The 14459-nt window shown below is 43.3% G+C and overlaps 1 protein-coding gene across 2 annotated transcripts in view; it reads left to right on the forward strand.

The window, feature by feature from the left end:
* Positions 1-14459, forward strand: part of LOC110500615 (tumor protein p53-inducible protein 11) — a 110285-nt gene that overhangs the window by 22668 nt on the left and 73158 nt on the right. Inside the window, exons 2-3 of one of the 2 annotated variants that reach the window (XM_036960346.1) lie at positions 258-373; positions 6178-6474. The gene's annotated coding sequence lies outside the window, so the exon portion shown is untranslated. The remainder of the gene's footprint in view (positions 1-257; positions 374-6177; positions 6475-14459) is intronic. The other variant, XM_036960342.1, reaches the window with a different exon arrangement.

Below are 14459 nucleotides of genomic sequence, written 5' to 3' on the forward strand. Positions count from 1 at the left end.
TCGTCAGTCAAACCGCATTTTTACACAGCGCTTCATGAATGCTTGTCGTTCACATGGCCACGAAAACAATGTTGCCTCACTGACAATTTGCGGAGATGTAAAATAAATAAAAAATAAATTCCGTGACATTCCAGAAGCTGTCAGTCACATGTTTTTTTTATTTTTTTACATGGAGCATTTTTAGTTACTTCAGGTCTTCCTGTCAGACAGTGATTGTCCACACACTGAAAAACAAGCACTCTCTTTCTCCTCCACAGGTGATTTCTGCAGGGCGCCGTCACGGCAGGATATCTGTCCAGAGAAGGGCATTGCGTACTGGGTTAGGAGCTAGGTGTGGACCCCACTCCCAGACCCTCCAGATTCCTATATTTGAGTAAGTCTCCTCTCACACACACATATATATATATATATATATATATATATATATATATATATATATATATATATATATATATATATATATATATATATATATATATATATATATATATATATATATATATATATATATATATATATATATATATATATATATATATATATATATTTATTTCTACTCTTGCCTCAGAATCCTGTACTGTGTGGTATCAATAGTTGAGATTCAGTGGATGGAACTTCCATACATTTCTATCAGTAAGTCACTCTTTGATTCTACTCTAGCCAGTACAGTCAGTAAGTCACTCTTTGATTCTACTCTAGCCAGTACAGTCAGTAAGTCACTCTTTGATTCTACTCTAGCCAGTACAGTCAGTAAGTCACTCTTTGATTCTACTCTAGCCAGTACAGTCAGTCAGTAAGTCACTCTTTGATTCTACTCTAGCCAGTACAGTCAGTCAGTAAATCACTCTTTGATTCTACTCTAGCCAGTACAGTCAGTCAGTAAGTCACTCTTTGATTCTACTCTAGCCAGTACAGTCAGTCAGTAAGTCACTCTTTGATTCTACTCTAGCCAGTACAGTCAGTCAGTAAGTCACTCTTTGATTCTACTCTAGCCAGTACAGTCAGTCAGTAAGTCACTCTTTGATTCTACTCTAGCCAGTACAGTCAGTCAGTAAGTCACTCTTTGATTCTACTCTAGCCAGTACAGTCAGTCAGTAAGTCACTCTTTGATTCTACTCTAGCCAGTACAGTCAGTCAGTCAGTAAATCACTCTTTGATTCTACTCTAGCCAGTACAGTCAGTCAGTAAGTCACTCTGATTCTACTCTAGCCAGTACAGTCAGTCAGTAAATCACTCTTTGATTCTACTCTAGCCAGTACAGTCAGTCAGTAAATCACTCTTTGATTCTACTCTAGCCAGTACAGTCAGTCAGTAAATCACTCTTTGATTCTACTCTAGCCAGTACAGTCAGTCAGTAAATCACTCTTTGATTCTACTCTAGCCAGTACAGTCAGTCAGTAAATCACTCTTTGATTCTACTCTAGCCAGTACAGTCAGTCAGTAAATCACTCTTTGATTCTACTCTAGCCAGTACAGTCAGTCAGTAAATCACTCTTTGATTCTACTCTAGCCAGTACAGTCAGTCAGTGCTATTTTCTTTTCTTTTTCAGTTCTCTTGTTCTTCACTATATTAGCCAGTATTCTACAGTACAGGTCAGTGCCGCATGTGAAGTTATTCAATCATTTATTTTATCTACAAGCTCATTGAAATGAGCATTGGCCAGTTCTGGTGGGCCTTGAGGCTGACTCGCTGTTGGGGGAGCGGATTAGGGGAGTGGGGGAAGGGGGTGCGGTGAGTGAGTGGGGGGTGAATTGTGTGTGCAGGCAACACTATTTTATGATGTAGTTGGTGTCACATTTCCTGTCACCACCTTTCAGGTCTCTGTCACTAGGGCACTACCGTACGTCAGATACTAGACTGCCTTGGATCCTACGTCTGAGGGCCTGCTTGTTGAACCATGATGGCATGTTGCTCGACCTGTTAGTGTTTGTTATTACACACGGCTAGGAGGATGGCTTGTTGAACCAGGATGGCTTGTTGATCGACCTGTTAGTGTTTGTTATTACACACGGCTAGGAGGATGGCTTGTTGAACCAGGATGGCTTGTTGAACCATGACGTCATGTTGATCGACCTGTTAGTGTGTTATTACACACGGCTAGGAGGATGGCTTGTTGATCGACCTGTTAGTGTGTTATTACACACGGCTAGGAGGATGGCTTGTTGAACCAGGATGGCTTGTTGATCGACCTGTTAGTGTGTTATTACACACGGCTAGGAGGATGGCTTGTTGATCGACCTGTTAGTGTTATTACACACGGCTAGGAGGATGGCTTGTTGGGTCTCTTTTATAAAAAATATATATATTTTTTTTTTTACTACACATTAAGACATTGACAGCGGGAAGTTTGCAAACGTTTCACAACTGTTTTCTGATGTTGTAATTTCCTTTTTCCTGTGTATCTCTCCAGCAGAGAGACCTTGATGGGTCTGACCACAAGACTGTTGAATGTACCCATTTTTAAGTCTGGGGGTTCCCCCCCAAAAATGTTTTTTTGTTTGTCAATTCAGTTAATTTTTTATCATAGAACTAGTGATTTTATTTCATTCGAACCCTAGCTCTAGTTGTAGTAGGACCCCTAGTGGGGGAGTGGACCCCTAGATCTAGTCGTAGTAGGACCCCTAGTGGGGGAGTGGACCCCTAGATCTAGTCGTAGTAGGACCCCTAGTGGGGGAGTGGACCCCTAGATCTAGTCGTAGTAGGACCCCTAGTGGGGGAGTGGACCCCTAGATCTAGTCGTAGTAGGACCCCTAGTGGGGGAGTGGACCCCTAGATCTAGTCGTAGTAGGACCCCTAGTGGGGGAGTGGACCCCTAGATCTAGTCGTAGTAGGACCCCTAGTGGGGGAGTAGGAAGGAAACTCCACTTCTACAGGTAAATGGGCTTTCTCTTGTTGTCATGTTGAAAGCACACTGTGTCACATTCATCTTGGTTACGGGTGTTTTGTGATGCCAACTAGGGTTTTTTTTAAAAACATGTTTTTCTGCCTGAAAGTGTTGTTTCCGGAGCAATTGAGGATAATGAGCTAGATTCCTTCTGTGCATCAAAACACACCCCTCCAGGCAGGCAGGCAGGCACAATAATAATGACTAGATTCCTCCTGCGTGCATCACATCCTGTTTTAATGTTTTTTTTTAAATGCTGTAGGCAGTAAGATCAGGGGAGCGACTGAACACCACCAACACACAACATCATGATCCACCTCCACTGTGCCAGGTTCAATACATCTTTCCTGTCCTGGTTCTTTCAGGAATGAATCCCTTTTCAACTACAGATAGATGTTGGAGACCAGTGTCAAACAGCACTCAGGGCCGTCTACACCAAGCACCATAACGGATAATTATGATAAATTATACATAACTATATAAAATGTTAGTGAGCGGCCACGCGAGAGGAACGTGTAATGTTTTATAGATCCACGGCATGTTAAATCAACTGATCAATACATCCTGCACGCGGGTAGGCCTGTTCCTGAGATGCTAACACAGACCTTTTTGGGGTGTGTTCATTTGTCATAGTAAAAACAATGTTTTCTCATAGTTGTCAATTAGTTTTGGATATTTTTAATCTCACTGTGCTCATCTAAAGAGCTAAAGAGGGACTGGCTGTAGCTGATGGGCAGTGGGGGAGGCCAGGTGTGTGCTTGTGCAAAGAGAAGATGCGAGATGTGTTAGTAGCTAATACAACCCATTGTTTATTAACTAAATATTAGGCTGCCGTTGGTAAAAAGAAAAAAAAGATTGCCGTTATCATACTGATATGCGTTGTTTTGCTGTGGATCGTTATTCTCCCAGGTCGTCTTATAATTAGACCAATATGGACGCCAATGTGGTCACCAATGTGGTCGCCCAGTTGTTCAGCTTACTCTGCCTCTCCTCTCAAAGCAGCCTTGCGTATCTAGAACCAAGAACGCTTCAATGGAATGCAGTTTTTGACCGGTTGTCAAAGTTGTTGTTTTTTATCGCGGGGGGGACAGGGATAAAATGGCTTTTTAATTAAGGTGATCCAAACGATAGCGGTCCTTATCCACTCTTTTGGTAGTGTGAACGCTCCTGTTCACTTGAATTCGAATGATCTTGTAGTTATCGTCTTTGGTGTGGACGCCCCCTCAGTGGCACTGCTCACCCAAATCCCTCAGTGGCACTGCTCACCCAAATCCCTCAGTGGCACTGCTCACCCAAATCCCTCAGTGGCACTGCTCACCCAAATCCCTCAGTGGCACTGCTCACCCAAATCCCTCAGTGGCACTGCTCACCCAAATCCCTCAGTGGCACTGCTCACCCAAATCCCTCAGTGGCACTGCTCACCCAAATCCCTCAGTGGCACTGCTCACCCAAATCCCTCAGTGGCACTGCTCACCCAAATCCCTCAGTGGCACTGCTCACCCAAATCCCTCAGTGGCACTGCTCACCCAAATCCCTCAGTGGCACTGCTCACCCAAATCCCTCAGTGGCACTGCTCACCCAAATCCCTCAGTGGCACTGCTCACCCAAATCCCTCAGTGGCGTTCAACAGCAGGGCGTTGAACGCCACTCCATCGCGTCCTCCATCTTCCTCTCCCCCCTCCTCCACTCTTCCTCTTCCTCTCCCCCCTCCTCCACTCTTCCTCTCCCCCCTCCTCCACTCTTCCTCTCCCCCCTCCTCCACTCTTCCTCTCCCCCCCCTCCTCCACTCTTCCTCTCCCCCCCTCCTCCACTCTTCCTCTCCCCCCTCCTCCACTCTTCCTCTCCCCCCTCCTCCACTCTTCCTCTCCCCCCCTCCTCCACTCTTCCTCTCCCCCCCTCCTCCACTCTTCCTCTCCCCCCCTCCTCCACTCTTCGTCTGCCCCCCTCCTCCACTCTTCGTCTGCCCCCCTCCTCCACTCTTCGTCTGCCCCCCTCCTCCACTCTTCGTCTGCCCCCCTCCTCCACTCTTCGTCTGCCCCCCTCCTCCACTCTTCGTCTGCCCCCCTCCTCCACTCTTCGTCTGCCCCCCTCCTCCACTCTTCGTCTGCCCCCCTCCTCCACTCTTCGTCTGCCCCCCTCCTCCACTCTTCGTCTGCCCCCCTCCTCCACTCTGCCCCCCTCCTCCACTCTGCCCCCCTCCTCCACTCTGCCCCCCTCCTCCACTCTGCCCCCCTCCTCCACTCTGCCCCCCTCCTCCACTCTGCCCCCCTCCTCCACTCTGCCCCCCTCCTCCACTCTTTCCCCCCTCCTCCACTCTTCCCCCCTCCTCCACTCTTCCCCCCTCCTCCACTCTTCCCCCCTCCTCCACTCTTCCCCCCCTCCTCCACTCTTCCCCCCCTTCTCCACTCTTCCCCCCCTTCTCCACTCTTCCCCCCCTCCTCCACTCTTCCCCCCCTCCTCCACTCTTCCCCCCCTCCTCCACTCTTCCCCCCCTCCTCCACTCTTCCTCCCCTCCTCCACTCTTCCTCCCCTCCTCCACTCTTCCTCTTCCCCTCTTCCCCCTCTTCCACTCTTCCTCTCTCCCTCTTCTCTGATTAGGGTTCTAAATTTGTATACGCACAGTTTCATGGTCTAAACTCCATTAAAACTCACAGTAATCATTCACTAAACAGGATACAAAACAAACTACAGTTTAACTTGAAACATGTTACATTTTAATAGAATCCATCAATGAAAATCTGTTAGCGTGTTCCAACACACACGCTTTCTGTTTCATAGCTGTAACAAAGCACTCAACAAATAATGATTGAACATTGTAATTTAATTAGATTTTTTAAAAATGTTTACATATAGCTTGCAGTAACAAAAAGTAATACATGCTGCTGTTATTTAAAATAATCATATTCTGTTACCCAAGACTTTCATAAATGTAACCAAATTATTCTTTTTGCGATTTTAGCATATATGAACTGTATTAATTACACTGTTTAGAATGTTGTGGTAGTGGGGTGGGGGGGGGGTGTCGCCCGAGACCCAGCGGATCTTGTGTTGAATGTAAAATATTTATCACAATCCAATAAGTCGAGGTAGCCTCTCCCTCCTTCAGTCTGTTGTTCTCCTGTTTGAACATGACCCTTCCCTGTACACACACACACACGCTGACCACTAGAGTGGTGATGGAATCTCACACACACGCTCGATTTACAACCACGGTCAGACCAAGAGGCACAGTTGGCATCCTGTCACCCCCCCCCCCCCCCCCCCCCGTGACACACTCTCCCCTGGTATGCAGGCGTAAGGTGTTGATCCGATGCCTGGTGACTCAATCCTGATGTGAAAGCCGACTGCTGAACTGCCAAGCAATGTAGCGACGGACAAGTACGAACACAGCCTTTCAGACGCGTCACTAACGTCTGCTGCCAGTCTGCCAAAGTGCCTACTTTTAAAAAAAACAAGTCCTTGACTGACCAACTCGATCATAACAGCAGGGCGGGTGCAGTGTGAAAACCAGTGTTACATGTTGGTGTTGTGTTCATCAGTTGCTTTAACCTACAGGACATCCAATGGTATTGATTCAAAGCAACTTCGGGTAAATATGTTAGCTAGAAACTATATTCATGGACGCTATCGACACATTGTTCATTCTGCCTTATCTTATCCGTATCTGAAACGAGCAATAGGTTACTCCTCCTATTATATAACCTGTTTTATTGTTTCAAAGTAACAAATTCAGAAATATATTTTGAAAGGCTTCTGCTTGAATGACTGTGTGACTAGACGAATGCAGATGCATGCTAATGTATGCGCGAACAACCTGACCACCTGCTGGGACCAAATCATGTAAACCCTCGTGGTGACGCAAAAGAATGCTTCGGCTTTAAAACACAGCTAACCACAGCCACCATCACATGGACACTAAGTCGGTCAAGTCGGGGCTCGACAGTGCGGACTATTTTACTCACATATGAGCTTAGATGTGCTGCTGTGCCACCAGGAATTTTAATTTAGGAGCGCAAGTACACCTAGAAAAATGAAGGATTCTAGCTTTTATTTATTTATTTATTTATTTATTTATTGTTCTCCTAAAGCATAGTGTCCTTGTTGAGGTGTGTGTGTGTACGTACTGTGTAGAGATCAAGATGGTTTGATCTAGGAGACTGGTTGGTTATCAACACAAATCTCAAGCTTTACACATACGTTGTGATGCAACACTTTGGATGATTGCATGAACAATGTGGTTTTTATCTATCTCTATTCAAATAAATGATAAATGCATGAATGTCAGCCCCACCTCTTTCACCCATAACCTTTTTAAAGAGGTACTATACAACAACAACAACAACAAAAAAACACTACACTACATTTCCTGCTTGCTAATTTGAGTTTGTGACAAAACAAAGCAAGAATAGTTTAGAGAATCATTGTACCATCTAAACAGCTGTGAAATATACTGTATTTTCCTGAACCAACAATATTGTACTTTCAGCTTGTTTTGGTGTAGAAAACCGAAAGTAAAAGATGCAAAAGAAAGCATAGAAATAACACGCATAGAACAGACCTACTGCTTCTTAGACTGGCTTTCAATGAGTCTGCTTCTTAGACTGTCTTTCAGTGAGTGATAGATCCATAACGCATAGAACAGACCTACTGCTTCTTAGACTGTCTTTCAGTGAGTGATAGATCTATAACGCATAGAACAGACCTACTGCTTCTTAGACTGGCTTTCAATGAGACTGATAGATCTATAACACACAGAACAGACCTACTGCTTCTTAGACTGGCTTTCAATGAGACTGATAGATCTATAACACACAGAACAGACCTACTGCTTCTTAGACTGGCTTTCAATGAGACTGATAGATCTATAACACACAGAACAGACCTACTGCTTCTTAGACTGGCTTTCAATGAGACTGATAGATCTATAACACACAGAACAGACCTACTGCTTCTTAGACTGGCTTTCAATGAGACTGATAGATCTATAACACACAGAACAGACCTACTGCTTCTTAGGCTGGCTTTCAATGAGACTGATAGATCTATAACACAGAACAGACCTACTGCTTCTTAGACTGGCTTTCAGTGAGAGTGATAGTGATATCACACGTTTCCATGTGAATTTGGTCGAGTCGCCGAAGCACCTCTCAGTATAGCTTTCTGTCTCCTCTGCTTATTCAGTCCTATTTTCCAAGGAAAACGACAATTCACCATCTCTTTTTGATGGTGACGATGTTACGATCAGTAGAGGACCATCTCTGGCTGCTGCTCATTTCAAACTAATCAAATGTTCCAGTATACCTCTTGTCTGACTGGATAAGGACACGGGGCATTACTAGCCTGTGGTTCAGCATTGATTATCTAGTGTGTGGGTGTGTGTGGGGTGTGTGGGTGTGTGTGTGGGGGGGGTGTGTGTGGGGGGGGGGGGGGTGTGTGTGGGTGTGGGTGTGTGTGGGGGGTGTGTGTGTGTGTGTGGGGGTGTGTGTGGGGTGTGTGTGTGTTCCACCGGTAACTTTATCCTGGCTACTCGGCCTCCTTGCTCTGCCCACAACGCTACACAGTGGCCACGGACATTTTAGTTTCTTCTCCGAGGACCTCCCCGACCCTTAACCGAATGACAACGCATTCGGGGCCCATCTGATTTGTTACAGAAACGTATGGGTTAGGCCAGATGGGTCGGACCAGATGGGTCGGGTCGGACCAGATGGGTCGGGTCAGATGGGTCGTGCCAGAGCCAGAACACACTGGGGGTGAAAATTCATCATTGTCTCCAACCAATCAGAGTATCAATCTAATTGGTGATGACTGTGTTTTTGTACAACAGACCTTCGTCAACACAAACGACTTCACCGACAGCAGTCTGACTGCAGTATGCAGCGAATGACAGCGGAAAGAATTTAGTTTGAGTCGTCAGGAGTACCTCCCCGTACCTTCACCTTTTCCCTGATTTGAAACCAGTTTATCATTCACTGACGTCAAACATGCTGACAGACACATTCACTTTGTTGCTGTGTAAACTCACCTGTGCCCTGATGGCATTTTGTGTTGCTCACTGAAATCTGACTAGCGAGCCGCAGGGCTCTTACGTGTGTGTGTGTGTATATTCAAAAATGATATACACTACTGTTAAAGTTTGGGGTCACTTAGAAATGTCCTTGTTTTTGAAAGAATCATATTTTTTTTGTTTTAAAATGACATCAAATTGATCAGAAAATACATTAATGTTGTAAATGACTATTGTAGCTGGAAACGGCTGTTTAAAAAAATAATTTGAATGGAATATCTACATAGGCGTACAGAGGCCCATTATCAAATCAAAGTTGATTTACAACAGGTGTAGTAGACCTTACAGTGAAATGCTGAATACATCAGGTGTAGTAGACCTTACAGTGAAATGCTGAATACATCAGGTGTAGTAGACCTCACAGTGAAATGCTGAATACAACAGGTGTAGTAGACCTCACAGTGCAATGCTGAATACAACAGGTGTAGTAGACCTCACAGTGAAATGCTGAATACAACAGGTGTGGTAGACCTCACAGTGAAATGCTGAATACAACAGGTGTAGTAGACCTCACAGTGAAATGCTGAATACAACAGGTGTAGTAGACCTCACAGTGAAATGCTGAATACAACAGGTAGACCTCACAGTGAAATGCTGAATACAACAGGTGTGGTAGACCTCACAGTGAAATGCTGAATACAACAGGTGTAGTAGACCTCACAGTGAAATGCTGACTACAACAGGTAGACCTCACAGTGAAATGCTGACTTACTAACCCATGGTGCGAAGGGGAAAAAGGTATGTGTGTGTGTGTGTAGGTAAGCAACCGTCACTCCTGTGTTCCAATGGCATGTTGTGTTAGCTAATCCAAGTGCATCATTTTAAAAGGCTATTGATACACTTGGATTAGCTAACACAACATGCCATTGGAACACAGGAGTGATGGTTGCTGATAATGGGCCTCTGTACGCCTATGTAGATATTCCATATTTAAAAAAGAAAGCTGTGAAGAAAACAATGTCTACACTGTATTTCTGATCAATGTGAAGTTATTTTAACGGACAAAAAAAAAAGTGCTTTTCTTTCAAAAGCCAGGACATTTCTAAGTGAACCCAAAACTTTTGTGTGTGTGTCTCTCAAGCGTAGATGAAGGGAATGTATGAATGTATTCAGACCACCTGACATTTTCATTACGTTACAGCCTTATTCTAAAATGGACAAATCATTTCCTCATCTACACACACACAATTCCCAATGACGAAGTGAAAATACTTTTTTCGATTTTCTTTTTTTTTGCAAATGTGTGTAGTAGAGGTCGACCGGTTTATCGGCATGGACGATTTTCAAGTTTTCGTAACAACCGGTAATCGGCGTTTTTGGACACCGATTATGGCCGAATACATTGCACTTCATGAGGAGACTATGGCAGGCTGACCACCTGTTATGCGTTTGCAGCAAGGAGCCAAGGTAAGTTGCTAGCTAGCATTAAACTTATCTTTTATAAAAAAACAATCAATCTTAATCACTTGTTAAATAGACCATGGTTGATGACTAGTTCAACTAGCTTTTCCTGTGTTGCATATAATCAATACGGTGCCTGTTTTAATTTGTCATCCAATCACAGCCTACTTGGCCAAACAGGTGATGATATATGAAAAGTGCATTCTTGTTAGGGTATATGCAGTAGTTTGGGCCGCTTGGCTCGTTGCGATCTGTGCGACGACCATTTGGCGCAAAGTACAGCGAGATCCTTGATGAAAACCTGCTCCGGAGCACTCAGGACTTCAAACTGGGTTGAAGGTTCACCTTCCAACAGGACAACGACCCTAAGCGCACAGCCAAGACAACGCAGGAGTGGCTTGGGGCAAGTCTCTGATTTTTGTTCTTGAGTGGGCCAGCCAGAGCCCTGACTTGAACCTAATCGAACATCTCTGGAGAGACCCTGAAAATAGCTGAGCTTCGCCGTTCCCCATCCAACCTGACAGAGCTTGAGAGGATCTACAGAGAAGAACGGGAGAAACTCCCCAAATACGAGCTTGTAGCGTCATACCCAAAAGAGTCAAGTCTGTAATCGCTGCCAAAGGTGCTTCAACAAGTACTGAGTAAAGGATCTGAATACTTAAGTAAATTTGATATTTCATTGTTTTTTTTAATACATTTGCAAACATCTTAAACCGTTTTGATATTATGGGGTGTTGTTTGTACATTGAGTGGGAAAGTAAACATTTGAATCCATTTTAGTTTAAGTTTTAACACAACAACAACAATAATAACTAACATGACAATATGTGGAAAGTCAAGGGGTCTGAATACTTTCTGAATGCACTGTGTATGTGTTATATATTACGAGCAAAGTGATCTGTGTTCAGGGGGTGTATTCATTCCGCCAATTCTGTTGAAACTTTTCTTAAACGGAAGCAAACGGTAAGAAATGGGGATCAACATACCTGAATTTGTTCGATAGAAACTCTCTTGTTTGCAAATGTTAGACTAACGATTACAACCTACAGTAGATCAGCTAGATGTGGGGAAGAGTGCAAGGCGGTTTTGAATGTGTCACTCAGTCATCTTGATTGCTTTAATTCCTCTCTACCTGTGAGCACCTACGTTGTAAACTTTCATTCATTGGCTAGGTTGAGGCAACCTCACGATGGGTATAGGGAACAATGGAGTACAATGTAGTAACCTAAACCTGTCGACGATACATTGAACTGGCTGAACGGAAAATGAATGACAGACGTCCAATATGCTGTAATAGAAATAAAGGCCCTTCTCCAAATAGAAAAAAAGAGTCCTCCCTCGTCTTAAACGGCACCAACCGCCCCTGGACTCCATGATCATTAGTCATGTAATGCCTGGTGACGTCACTATCAGGAATAACACTTTGTATCGTCTTTAAAATGAGAACACCATTACTCAACAACACTAAAATAAAAAAGTGTGAATTCAATATGTAAAACATGGCTCAGATATGGTATAGCCTTTTGCTATAGAAATATGTGCACTTGTGTGACTCATAAAGGATACTGTAGTAACCATAGCTGTGGTTTCCCACTCTGGGGTGACGGCCTGTCACTGTTAAGTACAGCGCCTTCACAAGGTATTTATCCCTTTGACTTTCTACATTGTACTGTGTTACAGACACAATTTAACATTTCTTGAATTTTAGACTTTTTGGGGGGGTCACACACACACACACACACACACACACACACATTATGAATGACAGTCATCCGATATGCTGTAATATAAAATAAGGCCGTACTTTACCACCTAATAGCAGGAACAGCACAATTTAGGGATCAGAACCTGGTAATGTCAGGTTGTAGGATGGGATATAAACCTAACAACTTCAATTAGACATTTTATTTTGAACTGGGGTAAAATAAAATCACCACATTTTACAGAGAATGCATTACATAGGATGAAGAAACAAAACTCCAAGCCGCAACTCCTCACTACTTGTCAAACAGAGAACTGATACTCGTTGTTGGGTTGGTGTGGTGGGTCAATGGGTGGGTTTTTTGACAAAACATTTTTTGCAATCTTCATGTCTAACTCATTGATTTTTTTTAAAGAATTGTTTTGGGTCCAAACAAGATTTCATGTACTGTATTTATTGAATATTATATGAATTTTAAATGGCTAATTTGGGTGGAATCAATTAGCTTAATTTCTTAGACATCAAATGTATATTTCAATCAAATGAGGTTGCAGGAATGCTAATCTTATCTGTTTTCTAACTACAGAAATGATTTCAGAACAATCTGAGGTGGTGGGTGTTAAATCCTCTTGAGGTGGAACGACCCATTATTGTGTATCTAAGAGCCCTGCAGCTCGCTAATCAGGTTTTAGTGAGCAACACAAATGCCATCAGGGCACAAAAAGCTAAACACTCTCCCATATGTGTGTGTGTGTGTGTGTGTGTCTATCTGGTTGAAGTCAGTGAATGATGATGGCTCGCTGGGGAGCCATTTAATTTGGCTCGCTCAACGATTATCTGCAGGAAAGTTACAAAATCGTTCTCTGAAGATGGTGAATCCTCACTGCAGGAACATTGAATAGATAGGAAAGCATATAATTCTGGTCCAAGCAAATCTAATTATTTGGTCACGTAAAATTTTTTTTTTTAATCGCATATTTCACAATCTGACATAGCGGTAAGGTACCTTATTTTATGCTTGATATTAGCAATATATTTTTTCATGGTTCTCACATTTATTTATTTTTTGAACGAAGATCTGTTTGGGTCTCTCTTATCAATGAACAGAGCCAAATGGACTGTGACTAAAACGACTGTACTAAAACTAGACTAAAATTGTAAAAAAAAATGTTTTAAAAAATTACTGTTTAAATACCACCGTATTGTGAAACATATATTTAGCCCATATTTATTTTTTTATTTTATTTCACCTTTATTTAACCAGGTAGGCTAGTTGAGAACACCTTTATTTAACCAGGTAGGCAAGTTGAGAACACGTTCTCATTTACAATTGCGACCTGGCCAAGATAAAGCAAAGCAGTTCGACAGATACAACAACAACAACACAGAGTTACACATGGAGTAAAACAAACATACAGTCAATAATAAAGTATAAACAAGTCTATATACAATGTGAGCAAATGAGGTGAGAAGGGAGGTAAAGGCAAAAAAGGCCTTGGTGGCAAGGTAAATACAATATAGGTTTTGGCCTTTCTAGGGAGTTTTTCCTAGCCACCGTGCTTCTACACCTGCATTGCTTGCTGTTTGGGGGTTTTAGGCTGGATTTCTGTACAGCACTTTGAGATATCAGCTGATGTACGAAGGGCTTTATGAATACATTTGATAGATTTTTTTTGTATTGCAGTAAGGAAAGTTAACGGAGTGACATGCTAAACCTGGGTCTTGTTCATTAGGAAAGAGCGTAGCAAAACGTTTTCAAAGCGGTGCGCTTTGGGGGAAAACTATAGTTTTTCTTTTTGGACAACTTTAATTAACAGGGCTGTGGTGCTGTCAACAATCAGTGGAAATCCCTTTCTGTCCGAGTATTTAACTCTGAATAGCTGACTTAACCATCAGAAAACACTGTTTTTTTTTTATTGGTCAATAATGCAGTTTGTCACATCTCAGCGAAGCGAAGCGAAGACCGACTCGGGAGACGCAGACTGAGCGTGCTCAATCGAAAACCCCTGTCCGTCATCCAGCCGGGCTGCCTAGCAACCAGGTAGAGCCTCCGCACAGCAAGCAGGGATTGGATGAGACTGAAAGGAAGTGTGGGGGTAGATGAGTAGGAGTAGGAGGGGAGGGGGAGGGGGGGGGGGCACCTCAGGGCTCAGTCTTCCCTCCCACCTTAATTTCTTTAGCTTTTTCTGAAAATAACTTCAACCACCTAAAGATGGTTTGAAGAGCTGAAGAACTTTTCCTGTTGATTTCTAAACCTGGACTGTATGAAGTATATGATGAACACTGACATAGGTTTCATCCATAGGAAGGCTATTCTACAAAGCCCTAAGGCTCGCTTTGCTTATTCGAATGGAAAAACTCCAGGCTCAAAAAAGCATCAAAAGAAAAACACTTCAGATCAGGGTTA

The sequence above is a fragment of the Oncorhynchus mykiss genome, chromosome 2 (genome assembly GCF_013265735.2).
Source record: "Oncorhynchus mykiss isolate Arlee chromosome 2, USDA_OmykA_1.1, whole genome shotgun sequence".
Taxonomy (NCBI): Eukaryota; Metazoa; Chordata; class Actinopteri; order Salmoniformes; family Salmonidae; genus Oncorhynchus; species Oncorhynchus mykiss.